General features: G+C 42.5%; 1 long non-coding RNA gene across 1 annotated transcript; it reads right to left on the bottom strand.

The window, feature by feature from the left end:
* Positions 1 to 15,652: 15,652 nt before the first annotated feature.
* LOC137464302 (uncharacterized) lies at positions 15,653 to 17,696 on the bottom strand. Its single transcript, XR_010994168.1, has 4 exons — positions 17,369 to 17,696; positions 17,167 to 17,268; positions 16,247 to 16,332; positions 15,653 to 15,818 (listed from the first exon to the last, which is right to left on the bottom strand). It is a non-coding gene; the product is annotated as an uncharacterized lncRNA (long non-coding RNA).
* Between the last annotated feature and the right edge of the window lie 485 nt (positions 17,697 to 18,181).

The following is an 18,181-nucleotide window of genomic DNA, read 5'->3' as shown; positions in this document are numbered from 1 at the left end:
TGTGGAGACTGGTGCAGGAAAGTGGTGTATCTTCTGAACTTTGTGAATGTAGTGTCTTCCTGCATACCAGTAACATAGCAAGGTCTAAATTCTTCAACAGAAATGCTGATATATTGTATGATTGATAAAAACTTACCTTGTGGGATATATACTGCTTTTTCAGGAATTTTGATTTAGAAGTCTGATTGCACTGAATTAATACCGATTTTTGCTCAGTTATAACGAGGTTAGCTGTTACCATGAAAATTAGAAACTTTTATACCTGGAAAAATATTTGCAAGTCGGTACCCTGAGAGCACCATTTATCACTATGTGGCTAATGTTTTAGTTTGTGAAAAAGAAGGTTCATATTTGTAAGATACAGTGTCCCCTTAGAAAATTCAGGAGATGCCTGCTTGGAAATATTTCAGGTGGATATTAACGGAACAGCAATTAACTTTCAAGCCCGGTGTCAGCACATTGCATGATTCACGACAGTTACTGGGAGCAATTAGCTGAGTCATAAATCAGGCATTCCTTTGCTCACTTGAAACCAAACCCTGAGCCTTATGTGCAGCAGCTATTAGAGAATTAGATATAATTAGCACACGAAACTCCATTGTAAAAACAGACATATTGGGCTAGCTTTGCCTGTTGGCTTGGCTTTTTATCCCACAGCTGTATTAAGGTAATTTTATTGTGAATCTTTCGCCATGAAGACAAATGTGACAGCATTTCAGATAGGTACACCTATTTAGTGATTCAAGTGTAGTTATTCTTCCTTGCCATGTGTAAATTGAAATTAGACTTGATATCAAAACAGTGTAACTACATTGATGGATCACAAGTGCAGTAAACAGTAGCTCACTCCATAAGAATAATCTGAAACCATGACTTTGTTGCTGTTTATATACAAGTCAGTCTTACACACCCACTGACTTGTGCAAAGTTACTTGTGCAAAACTCATGGCAGTATTATATAACTATGTCCTTGATGTTTTAGCCTTAAATATTTATTGTCCATTACATTTAATAGTTCAAGCTCAAATCTATTGTACAGGCAATCTTATAAAGCTGTCTACCTGCTCATCTACGAGCTGAGCAGGTTTGAAGTGCAATTTGCCAAGATATACACTATTGTCATTTTTCTGAGTAAAGCTGCACTTTAAAAAAGAAGAGGGGGTGTTACAGATACATATTATAATATTGGCTTTTTGCAAATATTAAAATGGATTTTATATATGTGTGATGTTAAAGAAACTTTTTTATAAAGGCATAGTTTTTATTTCTGTTGTTAATTAAGCTTAGACATAGTAGTGAAATAGCTGATATGAGTATGCTTGTGTTAAAATGCCTGCTTGGATGGGATAACATCCAATGAACATACAATGAGGACACCTGCTACAGATATGCCAACTATCAGCACTCACCGTCTGAAGACAGTGTGGACCAAGGCCCAAACTGGAAGTGATAAAGAGAAAGAGCCAAAACCACAGCCAAGAAACACACGTGCTCTAAAAAGGGGGACCCAAGAAGGGGCCATGCAAAATAGTTCCTGGGATATGTAAACTAGTTTATGGATATGCATAAGGGTCTATGAATGTGCAACAGGCTGATGTAAGGGAAAAAGTATTTAAGGGGTATCCCCAAAGGTAAGTGTGCTCTTGGTTGAGTGCCAAGATGCACCCAGCCATAATAGCCTTTGCTCTATGATCCTTGTTTCCTATTGTCCTTTATTAAACTTTTAAAATTTTCGCAGGAGAGTGAACGTGTTTTTCACGGGGGGGAGATATACATATTATAATATTGTCTTTTTGCAAATATTAAAATGGATGCTCTATGTATAATGTTAAAGTAATTTTGCCATAAAGATATAGGGTTTTTTAAATTATTTCTGTTGTAAACTAAACTTAGACATAGTAGTGAAATAGCTGATATTGTATGGTTGTGTTAAAATGCCTGCTTGGTTGGGATAACATTCAATGAACATATGATGAAGACCCGTCACTGTTGACTTAGGAGTGGAAGTGAAGTGGCACATTAACTCTCTTCAGCAGGCTAACAACGAATTTATTAGAAACCCATTCCTTTTTATACACTGTTCCGATACAGGTAGACCTGACTGGTCATTTAATCAACACACTGTCACCATTGGCTATTTAAGAAGACACCCTTTGGTAAACATCTTATGAGAAAACAACTGTTCAAAACACCAGCTGCAAGATTGTTTTAATTCTTTCTCTCAGCCTTCTCAAAACTCCCCAGAACAACACCTGGGAAAGTTTATCTGGCTTTCTGTCTCTGACCAGACTGTCAGTATCCACAGACCCCTGCTACTGGCATGCCAATTATGAGCACCCACCATCTGTAGAAAATATCGACCAAAGCCCAAGCTGGAGGTGATAACAAGAACAGACCAAAACCACAGCTAAGAAATATGCCTGCTCTAAAAAGGCAGACCCGAGGAGGAGCCATGCTAAACAGTTCTTGGAACATGTAAACTAGTTTGGGGGAAAGTTTACATATGCATAATTGTTTATGAATATGCAATAGGCTGATGCAATAAGAAAGGTATTTAAAGGGTGTCTCCGAAATAGCAGGTGTGCTTTTGGCGGAATGCCAAGCACCTGGCCATAAAATCTTTGTGTTATTGTCTTTGTCTCCTACTGTCTTTATTAAGCTTTTAAATTTTTACAGGAGAGTAAACCTCATTTTTCACACTGGAGAAGTTATGCTTACACCAGAAAAGTCCTGACTATGAATGGGTATTTTCAATAATATTTGCTGTTACCATGAGCTATTCTCAAAACTGAATAACAGAAAATAACAATGTATTTGCCACACCTTTATAATCTCTCCAGTAAATCCATGTTGTTGCTATTTCAGTTACAAATCAGTTGTTTGCCTGCACATTGTTCATTGATGTTTAATTGTCGTATGATGAAGTTTTGGCACCTTTCCTGCAATGATGGAGTAAAAATGAGTAAAATTCTGTTGTATCTGAAACTTTTAAAGGAACACTCTGTCCTAGGGTGACTTTATGATGCTTGCATCCCCAATCATTTGTTCTCTTTATGCTGGATATTAAGTTCTACACCTTTAAGACTGGTTCCGAGAGCAAAGCGGGGGACAAGAAGAGCGCAGTTTGTTTGCAGAAACTGCACTTGCTCCCCCGCATTCCTTCCCTCAGTGCGTGTTGTCTGCAGCATGGACAGGGAACGGGAGAGAACTCTGCTTTTAGTTAGTTTTTTTTAGCTGGATGAGGCAAAGAAGTTCCCTGGACTGTGGCTTTTCTTTTTCTTGGAACTGATCAGCCCTGCTCTGGACTGAAAACCCAGAAAAACACCAGGAGCTCATGCCCGTGGCCTACCGGGGCCCGGTATGTGGCATTTTCCAGCGCAGGAGGGACTGATAAGAGACTGAGCATGTCGAATTATACTCCATGAAAAGGACCCTCTCTGAATTTGCCATCTCTTCAGAATGTGAGGTTCCATTGTTTAATATTATTCATTTTTCCATGTTTGTGTGAACTGATTTGCAGAAAAAAAGCTAACTCCACAACTTGTAAAAGTTGTAAAGCCGGTATGTTTATTACAGTGCTGGACTCGTGGGGATCATCCTCCCTTAAAGAACATGTGCACCTCTGACAACTCCCGATCCGTTTTTATTCCTCCTTACAAGTACATATGCATAGTTTCACAATAGGTTCATGCATATTCATTTTACTGGTTTCGCGTTACAACTTGCAATTAGTCCTTGTACAGAGAACAGTCCTTGTACAGAGAACTCTCTGGTCACTTTGTCCGTCTCTTGCAGACTCAGCTTTGGTTTTTTTTTTCTTCGTTTCAAAGTTCAAGGGGCCTCTCTTATGTCTTCAGCTTGGAAATTGTCATTCTTTTTCCTCGGCTGAGGCAGTTTTTACACGTGCAGCAGAGCTACCAGACTAAACAGCATATTTTACCTATGCTAGCAAGCTACTAATAATTCAAAGTGGCACATTTCACCTAAATCCAAATGGATTTCTACCCTGTTAAATTTCTACTCTGTTTCATTCCCCCCATTCCTAAAGAGTAAGCAAATTTTTTTACTTAATGGAAATCCTTACGATCATAGGCGTCCCTTACTGCTCTAACATGCATATTTGGTAAGGAGGTTAATATAGAGTTGTTATCGATTTTTACAGTAGCATCTATGCAAGTAGTTCTCAAGCATTAAACGTCTACTATTAACTTGTGGTCTTGATCCCTGGCCTTTTCCACTTTGGCAGGACTTTTGAAATCTGCCACTGGCTAGTTCCTAATGCCAATAGAGATGACTGTAAGGGCTGTTTTAATTTTGCTAGACCACCTGCTGCAGTGGCCAGATTGTTCATCAGTATTTCTGAATCAATTCAATCTAAAACTCCTAATCCTGTCCCTAATATCCCAGTTAGATCCCTTCTTATTCTGCTCCTGAGGTGTACTTGTCTTTGTAACCATGTTGTCCAGCACTCAAAGGACATCCTTAAGAAAGAGGAGCAGGCTGGTTGGATCTCTGAGATGTTAATTTCCATTAGCAATTCAACACGTTTGAGAGACCACTCTGGATTGAACAACAGTTGTTGTTGACCCATGTTCCTCACTACATATGGGCCTATTTCATATACTTTAGGTTCAAGTTTGGTTTGGGTCTGAGCTGCTTAAGTACTGGTGTGAGTTGTATTAGGTCTTGCCATTGTAAAAGGTATAATATCTATTTTAAATTTAAATGAGAGCCTGATAGCATCATGAGCCCACAGACAAATCACTTTTACAGGCTGTATTAATGTGAAATTACACTAACAATCTGATTTACTTGGGCTGTCACAAACCTCCCAGTGCCTGTATACAGGAGAGGCTGAGACACTAACTTCATCTGGCCTCTCATGAGTGGTCCCATTGATCACCCGGCATCCTACCCTAATTTCTTCTCCTCTAATTCCTTGAAGTGTCCACAGTTCCTGTTCCTGCCACTCCTGCTCCTCATATACCTGATTCCTGTGGATTACTACAGTGGATAGGTTTAAATCTTTTATCTCAAAAGGTTCTGCCATGGATCCAGTATACTCATTAAAAGCCTGGGACCAAGGCCATTCAGCATCGGTTTGGATAGAGGTACTCTCTAATTCCAAGACTCTAATTATAATTATACACAAAACAATTCCGTAAATGAAATTACAAGCTACCCCCGGCCGCAGTATACTCATTTTGCCCGAGTAAGTTTTAGTCTCAGTTCATTGTCTCCTGGTGTCACTCTCCAAGGGGCTTCTGGGGCCTTCTTCACTCGAGAGTGGTAGATCCAGGCATTCTGGTCCTTGACCTTGATCGCAGTGAAGGTGGTGAGAAGCACCTGGAATGGTCCTTTATCACTGTGCTTCCAAAGTCTTTTCTGTAAGAGACTTAATATATACATAATCCCCAGGCTGTATGCTATGTAGTGGTCCATCTAGCTCCCTGCTCCGAGTTCCAGCCACATGTTTTTCAATTTCTCTGAGATGTTTACTTAAAGCCACCATATAGGTGGCCAATGTTACCTACCCAATGTGGGTGGACATTCCCTTTTGTATTCCATATGGCCTTCCATAAAGCATTTCAAAGGGACTCAGCCTTTCTTTAGTTCTAGGTTTAGTTTGAATTCGCAGCAGTGCCAGTGGAAGAGCTTGGATCCAGGGTAGATTAACTTCCTGCCCCAGTCTTACAATTTGTTGCTTAATCAGATGATTCATTTTCTCCACTTGGCCGCTTGATTGGGGGTGGTATGGAGTATGAAGTTCCCAGTCTATGCCCAGGTGGGTACTAATCTGTTGCACTATCCTGGAAATGAAATGTGATCCTCTATCTCAGGATATTGTGGCTGGAACTCCAGAGTGTGGTATTATTTCTTGTAATAATACCCTGGTAAACTCTCCAGCCTTGACAGTTCTGGTAGGGGATGCTTCTGGCCACCCTGAAAATGTATCTGTTAATACTAATAAATACTGATACTCCCCTTTCCTTGGGAGTTCTGAAAAGTTAATTTGCCACTGCTGTCCAGGTCCATGGCCCCTCCCAATATGACCAAGTTTAGGTCTGGGAGTATTTTTGGGTTTAGCCTGGAGGCAAAGATCACACTGTTGGGTCACTTGAGTTATAGTGGCATATAAATTCCTGGCAACGATTCTTTCAATCAAATAAGTGTTCAAGGCATCTATTCCCCAGTGTGTTTTCTGATGCTCCTCCCTTAGTAATGACCACAACAAGTGGGAAGGGATTACCAGCTTCCCTTCAATGGTAGCCCACCCCTCATGGTTATATTTCTCTTTTTGACCCTCGATTAGTTTTTTGTCTTTCTTAATATATTCTGGCTTACTTTCAAGGGAAATTTGTCCATCTGGGATCAGAGCTCCTTCAATAGTTACCTCACATTTTGCTGCTTCCTTTGCCTCTCTATCCACCAGCTCATTTCCTTCCTCCAATTCTGAGCTCACTCTCTGGTGTGCCTTAATATGCATTATTGCTACCTTTTCAGGCAGCTGAATTGCTTCCAGCAGACGGATTATCTCCTGCACATGTTTAATGTTTTCCCCTTGTGAAGTCAGCAGTCCCCTCTCTCTCCAAATGGCTCCATGTGCATGCACAACTCCGAATGCATACCTTGAGTCGGTGTAAATGTTTATTTTCTTTCCTTTGGCCATTTCCAAGGCACGGGTCAGTGCAATTATCTCAGCCTTCTGTGCAGAGGGGCCTGTTGGTAAGGGTCCAGATTCAATTACCTCTCTGCAGGTAGTGACTGCATATCCAGCATGTCGCTTTCCACTGGCAACGTAGCTACTCCCGTCAGTGAACCAGGTCTCTGCAACATCCAAAGGAGTGTCCTTTAAGTCTGGGCGGCTGGAGTAAGTAGCTTCAACAGTCTCCAGGCAATCCTGGTGGACTGCTTGATTTCCACTGAGAAAAGAAGCTGGGCGGACAATGTTAGTTGCCACTATCTCTGTCGTTGTTGAGGCAGTCACGACACAAAGCAGAGACATTAAGCAGTCTTCTGATGGCAACTCTTTATTACAGAAATAGCTGTCCTTTTATACACTTTCTAATTGTTTATACTTCTTCTTCCCTAATTATTGGCCACAAGAATTCAACATAACACCATTGGTGAAAAGTAACAGTGACTTCAGCTAACTTTCTTGTCCAGCTGCAAAGTTCCCTCCTTATCTTTCTTCAGTTCCTCTCTTCTCTTGGTGTCACGATCCGCTTATTGCGGGGTGTCGTGATGGTTCTTTTCACTGATCCCAAAAGTACAAAAAGGCAAACAACAAGGGACTATCAGTTAATCACAACAAATGCACCTTTATTAGGGGCCAAAACAGTAAATGCGATAGTGGAGATCAGAAAGGAGATAAAAGGATAGAGAGAGAGAGAGAGAAGAGGGGGATGGGAATAGCTACCAACACAGGCGAGATCCTCAGTGGTCCAGACGATGGGGATCCGTCTGTCATGTCGGGGGAGTCTCCGAAGTTCTGGTCGACTCGGGGGTCCAGTTATAGTCCACAGAGGAAAGAGGGGGGAACAAGTGTAACAATGAAAGTCCATTGTAATCGCCACGAGGGAACAGGTGAGTCCACAGAAACCACCAAAGCAAGACGAATACAATAAAGAATAAGTTCATTGAAATTACTGAAGGGAAACAGGTCATGTCATTCATGGTCAGACCACCAAATTCCCCTCCTCCCTATAGTAGGGGTCTCATTCTCAGTCCTTGGGAGGAGGGTTCTTATTCTTTATTTGTCACAGTGGTAATGAGGCAGATGAGGGGTCTTCAATGAAGGACCACGGGAGTCACCCCAAAAGTTCATTCAGCTTAAGAACGGAGATTAGAAGCAGGCTGCGCATCAGGCTGTCCCGTGCTGGGTCCATGTCAGGTCTTTGCCAAGTCCTTGCCAACTCCTTGCCAAGTTCTTGCCAGGCCTTGTTCGGAACAGCTAGCATGATGGTTCAGTGGTTCCACCTGCACTGTGTCCTGTTCTAAGCCGGAACTGCAGTGGGGGAAGGGATTCTTTCTCGTGGCAATCAGAAGGCAGAATGGAGAACAAGGGGCTTCAGATGGGCTCTTACACTTGGTCTCCTTGGTAACAGCCTTGAAGAGAGCTCCTTATCAGCTTCTTCTTGCTTCTCAGATTCTTCTCGCTCCTTTAGCTAACAGGACTACTGTTAGCCCCTTTCACAATTCTCCCTTTTTGTTTTTGAACTGTAATTACAGCTGCTATGGATTTTTGCAGGGCCCTTTGCAAAAATCCAAGCAGATGGGAAACGCAAACAACAATCACAACCATCAACAAAAATTAACATTCCCATTCTTAACACAATCATTCCCTTCCTTCATCCATCTATAAGTGCTTTTAAATTTAACTACTCTATCCTATCAAATTTTATGTCTAATAAACTATAACCACCCAAAGTGCTCAAAATAAGATCCTGATAAGTGCAAACGAAACCCACATCCTTTAATTACTATGAAAACACATGAAGATGGATGAGATACATGTCCTGATATATGGCCTTAGCCAGTGTCATCTGCATGTTCTGCTTCAGCTACGGAACCATCTATTCTATTCCTTCCTGCACGCTCCAGATAAGGTTTAATACAGCGAGCAGGAACCCATCGAGGACCATTATCTGTCAAAACACAAGCATAACCTCTCCCCCAGGTTATTAGTTCCACTGGACCAGACCACATACCAGTAATTAAATCCTTAACCCATACCTTAAAATTTCTACGAAAATCTGGTTGCTTAGAATTCAAAGAGGAAAAATGGTAAAAATTTGAGATAACTGTGAGTCAGGTAGGGGACGCAAAAAATTTAACACATAAAGAGTTTTATCTAATTTCACTTGAGGTGACTCCTGTTGCATTCCCCCTTTCTGTTTTTGAACCTGACGTTTAAGAAGACCATGAGCCCTTTCGATGATCGCTTGGCCCGTGGGAACATGTGGAATTCCTGCTGAATGCTCAGTGCCCCGAACACGAAAGAATGCTTGCATTTTCTGTGAAGCGTATGCTGGGCTGTTATCTGTTTTTATGTGACATGGAACACCTAGGATAGAAAAGGCATGATAAAAATAACGAATAGCATCACAATTTTTTTCGCCTGTGAATGCTGAAGCAACCATTGCATGAGAAAAAGTATCCACTGTAACATGAACATACCTAAAGCGACCAAATTCTGGCATTTTTGTAACATCAGTTTGCCATTCCTCTAAAGCAGATAGACCCCTAGGGTTGGTACCATAATACTGAGAAACATGAGTCATGTGACAGTCAGGACAAGAAGAAAGAATTTATTTTGCTTCACCAGGAGACAATTTAATTGCTGCTGTAAAGCTTGAGCACTCTGATGAAAAAATTGATGAGACAAAACTGCCTGCTGCAACAAATTAGGTACAGTTTTGATTGCACCAGCAGCTACTAGGGAATCTACATAAGCATTGCCTTCAACAAAAAATACAGGTAATGATGTGTGGCTACGAATATGCATAATGAAATAAGGATGTTTTCGAGCACAAATAACTGTCCATAACTTCACTAACATTGTAAATAAGGGTTTCTCTTGAATATTATAAAACACTGCTTGATCTAAATGTTTTACTAGATTAGCAACATAAATGGAATCAGTAACTATATTTACAGAATCACAAAATAAAGAAAAAGCCAAAAGAACAGCACAAAGTTCAATCAATTGAGGAGATCCTTGCTGAATCATTGTCTCATACTCCCAGTGATCATCCTTTTTCCAGGCCACAGCTGCCTTTCCGGTTTTCCCTGATCCATCTGTAAAAACTGTTATACCTTCCACTGGAACAGGAGAACAAATTTGCTTCCCTTCAAAAGGGATCTCCTTGGTTGCGGGGTCTGTTGTTGTTGTCAGGCCTCACTCCCTGATTGGGGTGGCCCGGAAAGGTGGAAAAGTCTCTCCTCCAACCCGAGCTTCCAAAGAAAGACTCAGTAGTCTTCAGTCATCCGGTCTCAAGGTAGTTTATTGTATGTTATCTAAAAGATTTCTCCCTGAGCTGCTGCGGTCCGTTCAGCAGTCAGGCAAAGGCACACTCCCACACCCAGGGGGCTGGTGCCCTCTTTTATATCATACATTGCGTATTAGATGTTTATAGTTTTTCCCCAATGCCCATCACCTATATTGAACAGTGACTTTCTACTCTAAACCAATCTGTGAGTGCCAACATCACCAAGAACATGGAGGTTAAGAAGAAGAAAGAAAGAGGACAGGGCGCACCCAAATCCCTCCATCTTAGAACTTTTGACCCCCATGTACAAAACTCAGACCCCTCTGTACAAGGCCTAAAACCCCCCTGTACAGCACTCAAAAATTCTTCCTTTCACTTTGTGACTACTTCTAGTATAATATCTAAACTTTTGTGATTTCTTGTTCTTCCTTGAAGGTTGGTAAATTGTTCCATGGATCAAGTTCAAAGCCACAGGGGTCTGTGGCTGCATTCCAGGGTCTCAAATGCTTTTGACCTGGGCCCGGAACATCCAAGAGTGTCCAAGGGACATTCTGGATTCTGACACTTGGTCAGTTTTAGAACAGGATGAGAAGGCAAATGGTATTTTATTTGGCCTGTAAAACCAGATAAGGCAGATTGCAACTCATGATTATTTTGAAAGCACCATTCAAAATACCACTGTTATACAGGTATCACAATGGTCACAGGGTCGTATCCCAGAATCTCATGACGCCTGCGACCTTTGATGATAATATCTGCAAAAAGCTCGTAAAGTCCTGCAGCTGTTTTCCGAGATCTGAAAGATGAAAATATCCATTCCAAAATATGCAGTTGGTCTTCCCAATTATCACTCCATTGACATAGTATTCCAGATGGTATTTCATGGTCCTTCAAAATAAACAATTGGACACCAACAGAGGTATCTATTCTGTTAACAAATCTGTGTGCTAAGGCTAATTCAATTTCTTCTAAGGTCCTCTTTGCTGCTGGAGTCAATTGCCTCTCATCAGTAGAGGAAGTGATCCCGGATAGCAAATCGAACAATGGTTGCATCTGATAATTAATTATGCCTAAATATGATTGAATCCAACCTATTGCACCAACAAATTTCTGTACATCAGTAACAGTTTTAACATCAATGTCTAGTTTTACAGGTTGGGGCATAACTTGAGTGTTAGTCACCAACATACCTAGATATTTCCAAAGCATGTGTTCCTGCACTTTCTCTGGGGCAATAATCAGACCAAAGGCTTTCAAATTTGTCACAGTGATAGGAAAAAGGGTTTTAAAATCATGAGGATTTAGGGAGTTAGAAGGAAAATTAATCTTAGTAGGCCCTGGGAAAATAACCTGGGAAAGTATAGGCCTTATACTTGCTAGAACTGCACCTGTGTAGCTGGTATATGATAAATGATGGAATTGTTAGATATGATGATTGTTTAGCAATTAAATATAATTACTGTTTAATCGTAAGAATAGTCATGGGAAACTGTGGTCAGGGGCTTGAGAAAGATCACGAGAAATTCATGCTTGGATAAAGTCAATGTATACAATAGAACAATATAAGTTTAATAATTAATATGCAAGTTATATAATGATAGACTATAAAATACGTTCAGCTCAAAAGCCATGTCGGAGTCAGATTTGGGTCTGTACCCCTGATTCCCAGAGCTCTGCAATAAAAGCACCTGCATATAATCATATCCCGTGATTGTGTTCCTGAACGCTAACAACAGAACAGGAGCTAATAACTGTTGTTTGTTGTCATATGCCAACAAGTTATCATCCATGTAATGATAACAATAACAGTTATTAAATTGCTCTCGCACTTTTGACAAGGCCTGTGCCACAAACCATTGACAAATAGTTGGCGAGTTTTTCATACCTTGGGGGAGTACTCTCCATTGATCTCTTTTATTGGGTTCAACATGATTTGTGGAAGGCACGGTAAAAGCAATTTTTTCTTTGTCTTGCTCAGCCAGTGGAATAGTAAAGAAACAATCTTTCAAATGAATGACAACTATTTGCCATTCCTGTGGAATCATTGTGGGTGTAGGAAGGCCTGGTTGTAAAGCTCCCATTGTTGCCATTACAGCATTTATCTGCCGTAAATCATGTAAAAGTCTCCATTTTCCCAATTTCTTTTTTATTACAAAAACAGGGGTATTCCAAGGACTGAAAGATTCTTCAATATGTACTGCTTGTAATTGTTCCATAACTAATTCTTGCAGGGCAGTAAGCCTTTCAGTAGTAAGGGACCACTGATCAACCCAGACAGGTCTATCCGTCAACCATGTCAAGGCTACAACTGGACGTTCAACGCCCTGCATCACAGTGGCCCCTATTAAAAATCCGTTGTAATTTTGACACCCCATTGAGATAAGCAATCTCGTCCCCACAAACTTTGAGGAGCCTGGGCAACATAGGGTCTGATGTTAGCTTGTTGGCCATCGGGATGTTTCACATTAATTATAATGGCTGACAAGCCACCTGTTGTAGCACCACCCAACCCCATAAGTCCAAAACTTGCATGAGTGAGAGGCCACGACTGAGGGCAACAAAGTCGCGAATGTATTGTAACATCTGCTCCAGTGTCAAACCTGTTACCGATATGGTTCCTGGACAATATCCACTGGCTGTGAGAATGCATGTCTTTTCTGGACAGTTTTCCATTACCTTCTCAGTCCAGAACACTTGAGGTACTCCTGTTGATCCGAAACTTCCTGTACCGTGACTTCGGTCCACTGTATTGGGAACAGAACTCCAAGACACCAAGGGAACATTGGGAACCATTGTTCACCATTGGGAACCACTGTTCACCATTGGGAACAGACACCAAGATGGTGGTCTAATACTCCTGATTTCCTGCAAGGTGCTTTAACTTGACTCAGCTAAAACAATCTGAGTACTCTGGATCAGTAAGATCTTCTTTCCATTAAATTCCTTCTTCCCAGCACCCATCTCATATGTGAAGATGACAAACAGACCAGCAACGTAGAAACCAACTTTAAACTTGTTAAACAACTCAGTACAACCATGTAGATCCAGAGGCTTTGTAAAGGTAAGGGGAATCGATTTGATTTGATCCACAATCTCCACACATAGACAAATCCTGTGAAAATGACACATACCATTGAAAATTATTGGGGGCAAATGGACACCAATGTAAGCTCTACAGTACAAACCTTTGTGGGAGTAGATACTCTATACACAAGGCAATCTGAGCCTTATATTGGGATGAAAGATGAAGTGTAAGAGGAGAAAAAACTGATATTCTGTGCAGAAAATGTAAAACTGTCTCACACTGTTAAGGCCCTACCAAGCAATTAGCAGTGGGACAACTACACCAACAGCTTGAATTCAGGGCAAGGCTCTGCACTGCACCCTGAAGTCACGCCTGCAATTTTTATGTGCGCACTGTAGCTGATTAAGCTCTGCTATGAGAGCAACTGACACCCTTACCTTTGGTTTTGCACAAAGTCCAAAGTCTATCAGCTTCAGATTACGTTCCTCGCCAATCAGCAAATTTTCCTAGTAAAAGAGAAAGCAGTAATGAATTCTTACATAACGCCAGGTATCCAAGAAACCACATTTTCTTTCACCCTACTTCTTCTTGCCATTACCAGCCATAATTTACCTGAAGCTCTCCTCTGAAGATTTTGGCCTGTTGCTAATGAATATATTTTATATTCCAGATAGGAAATACAAGCTCCTACCTGCTCAGAAAGGCTTACGGGGCTGCTAGACAGAAAGCAAAAACTGTGAGGCAGCAGCCTGCCCTGGTAGAAAAGGCAGCCAGTGATATCCCAGATGGTGTGAAAAGAAGCAGAGCTGTCAAAGTGAGGGGAGCCACTTGCCCTCTATTCACCAGTGAGAACAGCACATTCAGTTTATGCCCACCCTCTAGCACAGGAAAGACACCAAACTGAGGTAAACTCTGTGGATGGACACCAGCCTGTCCAAGGTGCTGGAGCCCTTGTTCCATGAGAAGATGCTGAGGGAGAGATGGTTTTCAGCCTGTAGGTGACAAAGCTTCAGTGGAGACCTCATGGCAGACTTTTAATTCCTACAAAGGGGGCATAGAGACAGTGCCAGCCCCTCCACAGAAGCACATGGTGGGATGATGACAGTCAACAAGCATCAGGAGACATTCAGACTGGTACTAAGAAAAAGCCTTTCTCATAAAAAAGGAAGTGAAGAGCTTAACAGGTTTCCCAGCAACATTATGGTGCCTCATCCTAGGGAGAGGTCCAAGATGTGACTGGATGAAGAAGTTTGGTCTGACACTGTTTTAAACAGGAGATAAAAGCAGAAGCCACTAGAAGTCAATTCCCGACCAAGTTATCTCACAATCCTATGAATCCATCAGGTCTCCAGCTACAATCCTAATCCTTCCAAGAGGGATACAGAAGGCTTTGCTTGAAGAGAAGCTCTTTGAAGACAAGGATTTCATGAACTGTCTCGTAAAATGCTTGTACCCTAAGAATATGGTTTTCTCAGATATCACTGTCTCTAAACATGCAAACTTCTAACCCCTTCTAGGAGAAATGGTCTCAAGGCTTCCATTCCCTAAGCCCATGCTTAATTCTTGTGGTGACAGCAAAGCCACAGGATCAGTCTTGTGGCACATCCCTCCCCAGTCCTCACTTATTTACATTGTGGGAGTCACATTTTCCTTTGATTTTTAGAACAGAACAGTTTGCACAATAGAGAGGAACCATAACATCTTTCCCTGGGTACATGCTGGAATAAAGGGGAGAGCAAAAATGCCTAACCAACAGTCAAAATCAAATCTGTGTCTGCTCCACTCTCAACTGGAGTGCACTATTCTGCTTCTATTCCAGAGGAAGCTCCTTCCTCAGATACAGCTGCATCCAGCTCAGTTGAGGAACAAAGCAATAAGTAGAAATAACGCTCTTTCAGCAAATGTTAACTAAAGAGCTCTAAGCACAGGAGAACAGAGAAGACAACTCACACCGACTCCATTCAGAGAAATAAAAGTGAGTCTTCATTATTATTTGTGCAAATTTGACTACTGTTCAGACTTACTGGTTTGAGATCCCTGTGGGCATATCCCTGACTGTGCACATAAGCAATTGCTGAAACAATCTGCTGAAAAAATATGCGAGCTTCCTCCTCTGAAAGGTGGTGCTTAGCAATGATGTAATCAATCAGCTCTTTTCCAGGACAGTACTGCATGAAAGCAGGAAAACAAAAGAATACATTTGGGATACAGTCATGAAATGTAAACCTGAACAAGGGCACTGGACAGCAAGAAGGCACTCTTTTCTTCCCTTTGCTTAATCCCAGTAGTGCCCAGGCATTCCTTAAGCCAGTGTGCAACAGATCCAACAAGCCCAAGAGCCCAACTCTTGCCCGATGCTTGCCACAGCCATATCACACTACCAGCACAGGCATCAGAAACTGCCCAAGACTCGATGGCACTTCTCAGGTCCCGCATATCCTGATGGTGCTGTTTTTTGGAGTGTGAGTCGGGAATTAAAGTCAGTTTGTTTATTGCAAACAGTGAAAAGTGGCTTTTACAATGAGACAGAGCACATTGTCAGCTTCATTTTTAAACTACAGCACCTTGGACACCCTCATCATTGAGATAATTTTCTAATAATTGTTTCATTTAGTCTCTGCTACCATCGACTGCTATGGCTAAACCCAGAGATTTTTGCCATAGCAGAAACACCATTCCTTACCTCTTAAAACCATGAATATTTTCTTGGGTGTCTCAATCACATGATACAACTGGCAAATGTGCTGGTGACTCAAGTCCTTCATGGCATCGATTTCTAATTTAACATGAGGCAAGTCATCCTAAAAGATCACAACAACAAGGTATGAAATAGCCAAGTAATTTGACAGCCTGTTCATCACAGTAAGCCTGCACATCAGAACTGCTCAAACTTAAACTCAAACCAGCTCCATCACTGCTCACCTGCCCTCCTCACACACTGGTCAATAAAACCCAAAGGGGCAGATGTACAATGCTACTCTTCTCATCAGCACTCCGTTTGACTTATAGTAGTTTATGTAGTTATTTAATATTTAAAGCTGTAACTGACTCAGTTTTACAGCCAGAGAACATTGCCCCCTCCACATGAGGGCACAGGATTTGTGGTGCCATTAAAATTCTTTCAAGTCTACAGCATCTACCACCAGCCCATAGTGGCAGGTCGCACCCATGCTCCTGAGAACTCCACAGAAACAGTACATTACCAGCTTTGAAGTATCTTTTGGATTACCTGTAAAGCAAGCTTGTCCATGATTTCTATTGCAACATTTTCACCAGTGAGATGATGTCGCATAAGTTTTACCTTTGCAAATCCACCTAGAATTTGAAACAGAGATGCATAAAGCTCTGCATGGTGACAAGTTTTCTCACCCTGATCTCAATTGCCCTGAAGCAAATACCATATGCACAGCATGTAGCATCATTGCTAGAGGAAGAAGCAATTGCTGCCACCACCTTCCAGTTACACTTCCACATTGCGCCCTGCAAAATACACTGAGAAAACATGACCCACTGTTATATATCGAAAATGAGATGTTTGACTCCTGCAATTAAGGGATGAATATTGTGTGAATATTAAAAGAAGCTTTAGTGATGTATAGTTATGTTATTGTAGTTTAGATGTCCTCTGTTCTCCCCATAGTTCCCTTTTCCCCCTCTCTGTATTGTTGCCATCAGACAGCCTGGGTTGTCTAGGACAGATAGAAAGAAGGCGTGCACATGTGCCCCTTACATGGGGCAGTTGGGAATGGAAAAGCTTGTTGCTGGGGGGAGGGGGGGGGGGCATGGCGTGACAACACCTGACCCTCCAATCAAGTTGCAAGAAAGCAGTCTCCACCAATAAATGGCAAAGAAGAGTTGACTGACAGACTTTGGGAGGGGTCAGGGTTGGCTGACACAACTCCCAGGAGTATAAAAGACTAAGCATCCATTGTGAAGATGAGCCAGCCGCGAGGGCAGCTTCGAGGCCTGCTTTTCCTTATTTAGTCATTTTGTTGTATTTTTGTTAAGGTTTAATAAAGCCTTTAAATTTTTAAAGTGAGCAGTCGTTTCTTACACCCACAGACTGAAGTAACAGTTAATCTCTCAGATAAATGTCGGGGTGAGTGGACACATCACACACACTTGTTCGCATTCACAGACTGAGCCCACCTGTGCCAACTGTTCCGTGTAATTCATAGTACTTGAGAATTTCCTCATAGTCATCTCTGGCCATTCTGTGACCTGGAGGACATGGGCAGCTCTTCTCAGCACCTGCAAGGGGAGACCACAGATTGTGCTCATGCTTTTGGGCACAGGAAGTGACTCAGCAGCAGTCCCCGGGGAGGGAAGAGCGGCTGCTGTTCCCACAGACCTGTCAAGGCTGCCCGACGACAGGCACAGGAGCGCCGCCGTCCCAAGTCACAGCAGCCAGAAGACCCTCGAGTCCCACCCCATTTCTTGGGGTGCTGCCGCCAGAAGCTGTCCCGAGTGTTACCCTGTCCCAAGGCAGTGACCCCACAGCGGAGCAGCCTAGAGAGTCCATTACCATTCAAATGTCTTGCTTACGGCCGCCAAGATTGAAAAGCCAATCTCCGCACACTGCCAAACCGGAACGGGCGTGGAAGGCATGAGCATGATGGGAGGGAGGGAGACAGGGAGTGATCGCTGCCAGAGTGGGAAGGTCTGTCCTGCTGGCTGGCTGGCTGCTAACAGGGGTGGCCGCAGCTGAGACCACTCCCTACAGAGACAGAAAACAGCGTCTGACTCTCCCAGAAAGCACGTACCCAGGAGCAGCAGTCGGGACTGGAGAGGAGTCAGCGCCGCAGGGGCTGGTGCCAGGCACAAGATGGCAGCCAAGGCTGTTGCTCTGAGGAGGTGGTGCCTCCAGCCACTCCCTGTGGGCTTTCCTGCCAAAGCCCCGGCTGGCCGTGGCTGCCATTCCCAGCACCGCCCCTGGGCCTCCTGGGGCTGGCCTACCCGAGGCACAGTGTTTCTCCCGGCCAGAGCAGCGTGAGGCAGGCAGGAGTCTCTATTGTGAGGCATATGTTTTGATGACCATTAATAGACAATAGGTTCATTAATGCAGTATTGCAGCTTTGCTCTGTACATGCAAAGAAACACAACACAGTTTGTACCCCCGTCTGCCAGCTATTTAAAGAGGCAGGAAATGTGAGTGGGACAGGGT

This window comes from Anomalospiza imberbis, chromosome W (assembly GCF_031753505.1).
Source record: "Anomalospiza imberbis isolate Cuckoo-Finch-1a 21T00152 chromosome W, ASM3175350v1, whole genome shotgun sequence".
In the NCBI taxonomy this organism is placed as follows: domain Eukaryota; kingdom Metazoa; phylum Chordata; class Aves; order Passeriformes; family Viduidae; genus Anomalospiza; species Anomalospiza imberbis.
This window is presented reverse-complemented; position numbering and strand designations above follow the sequence as displayed.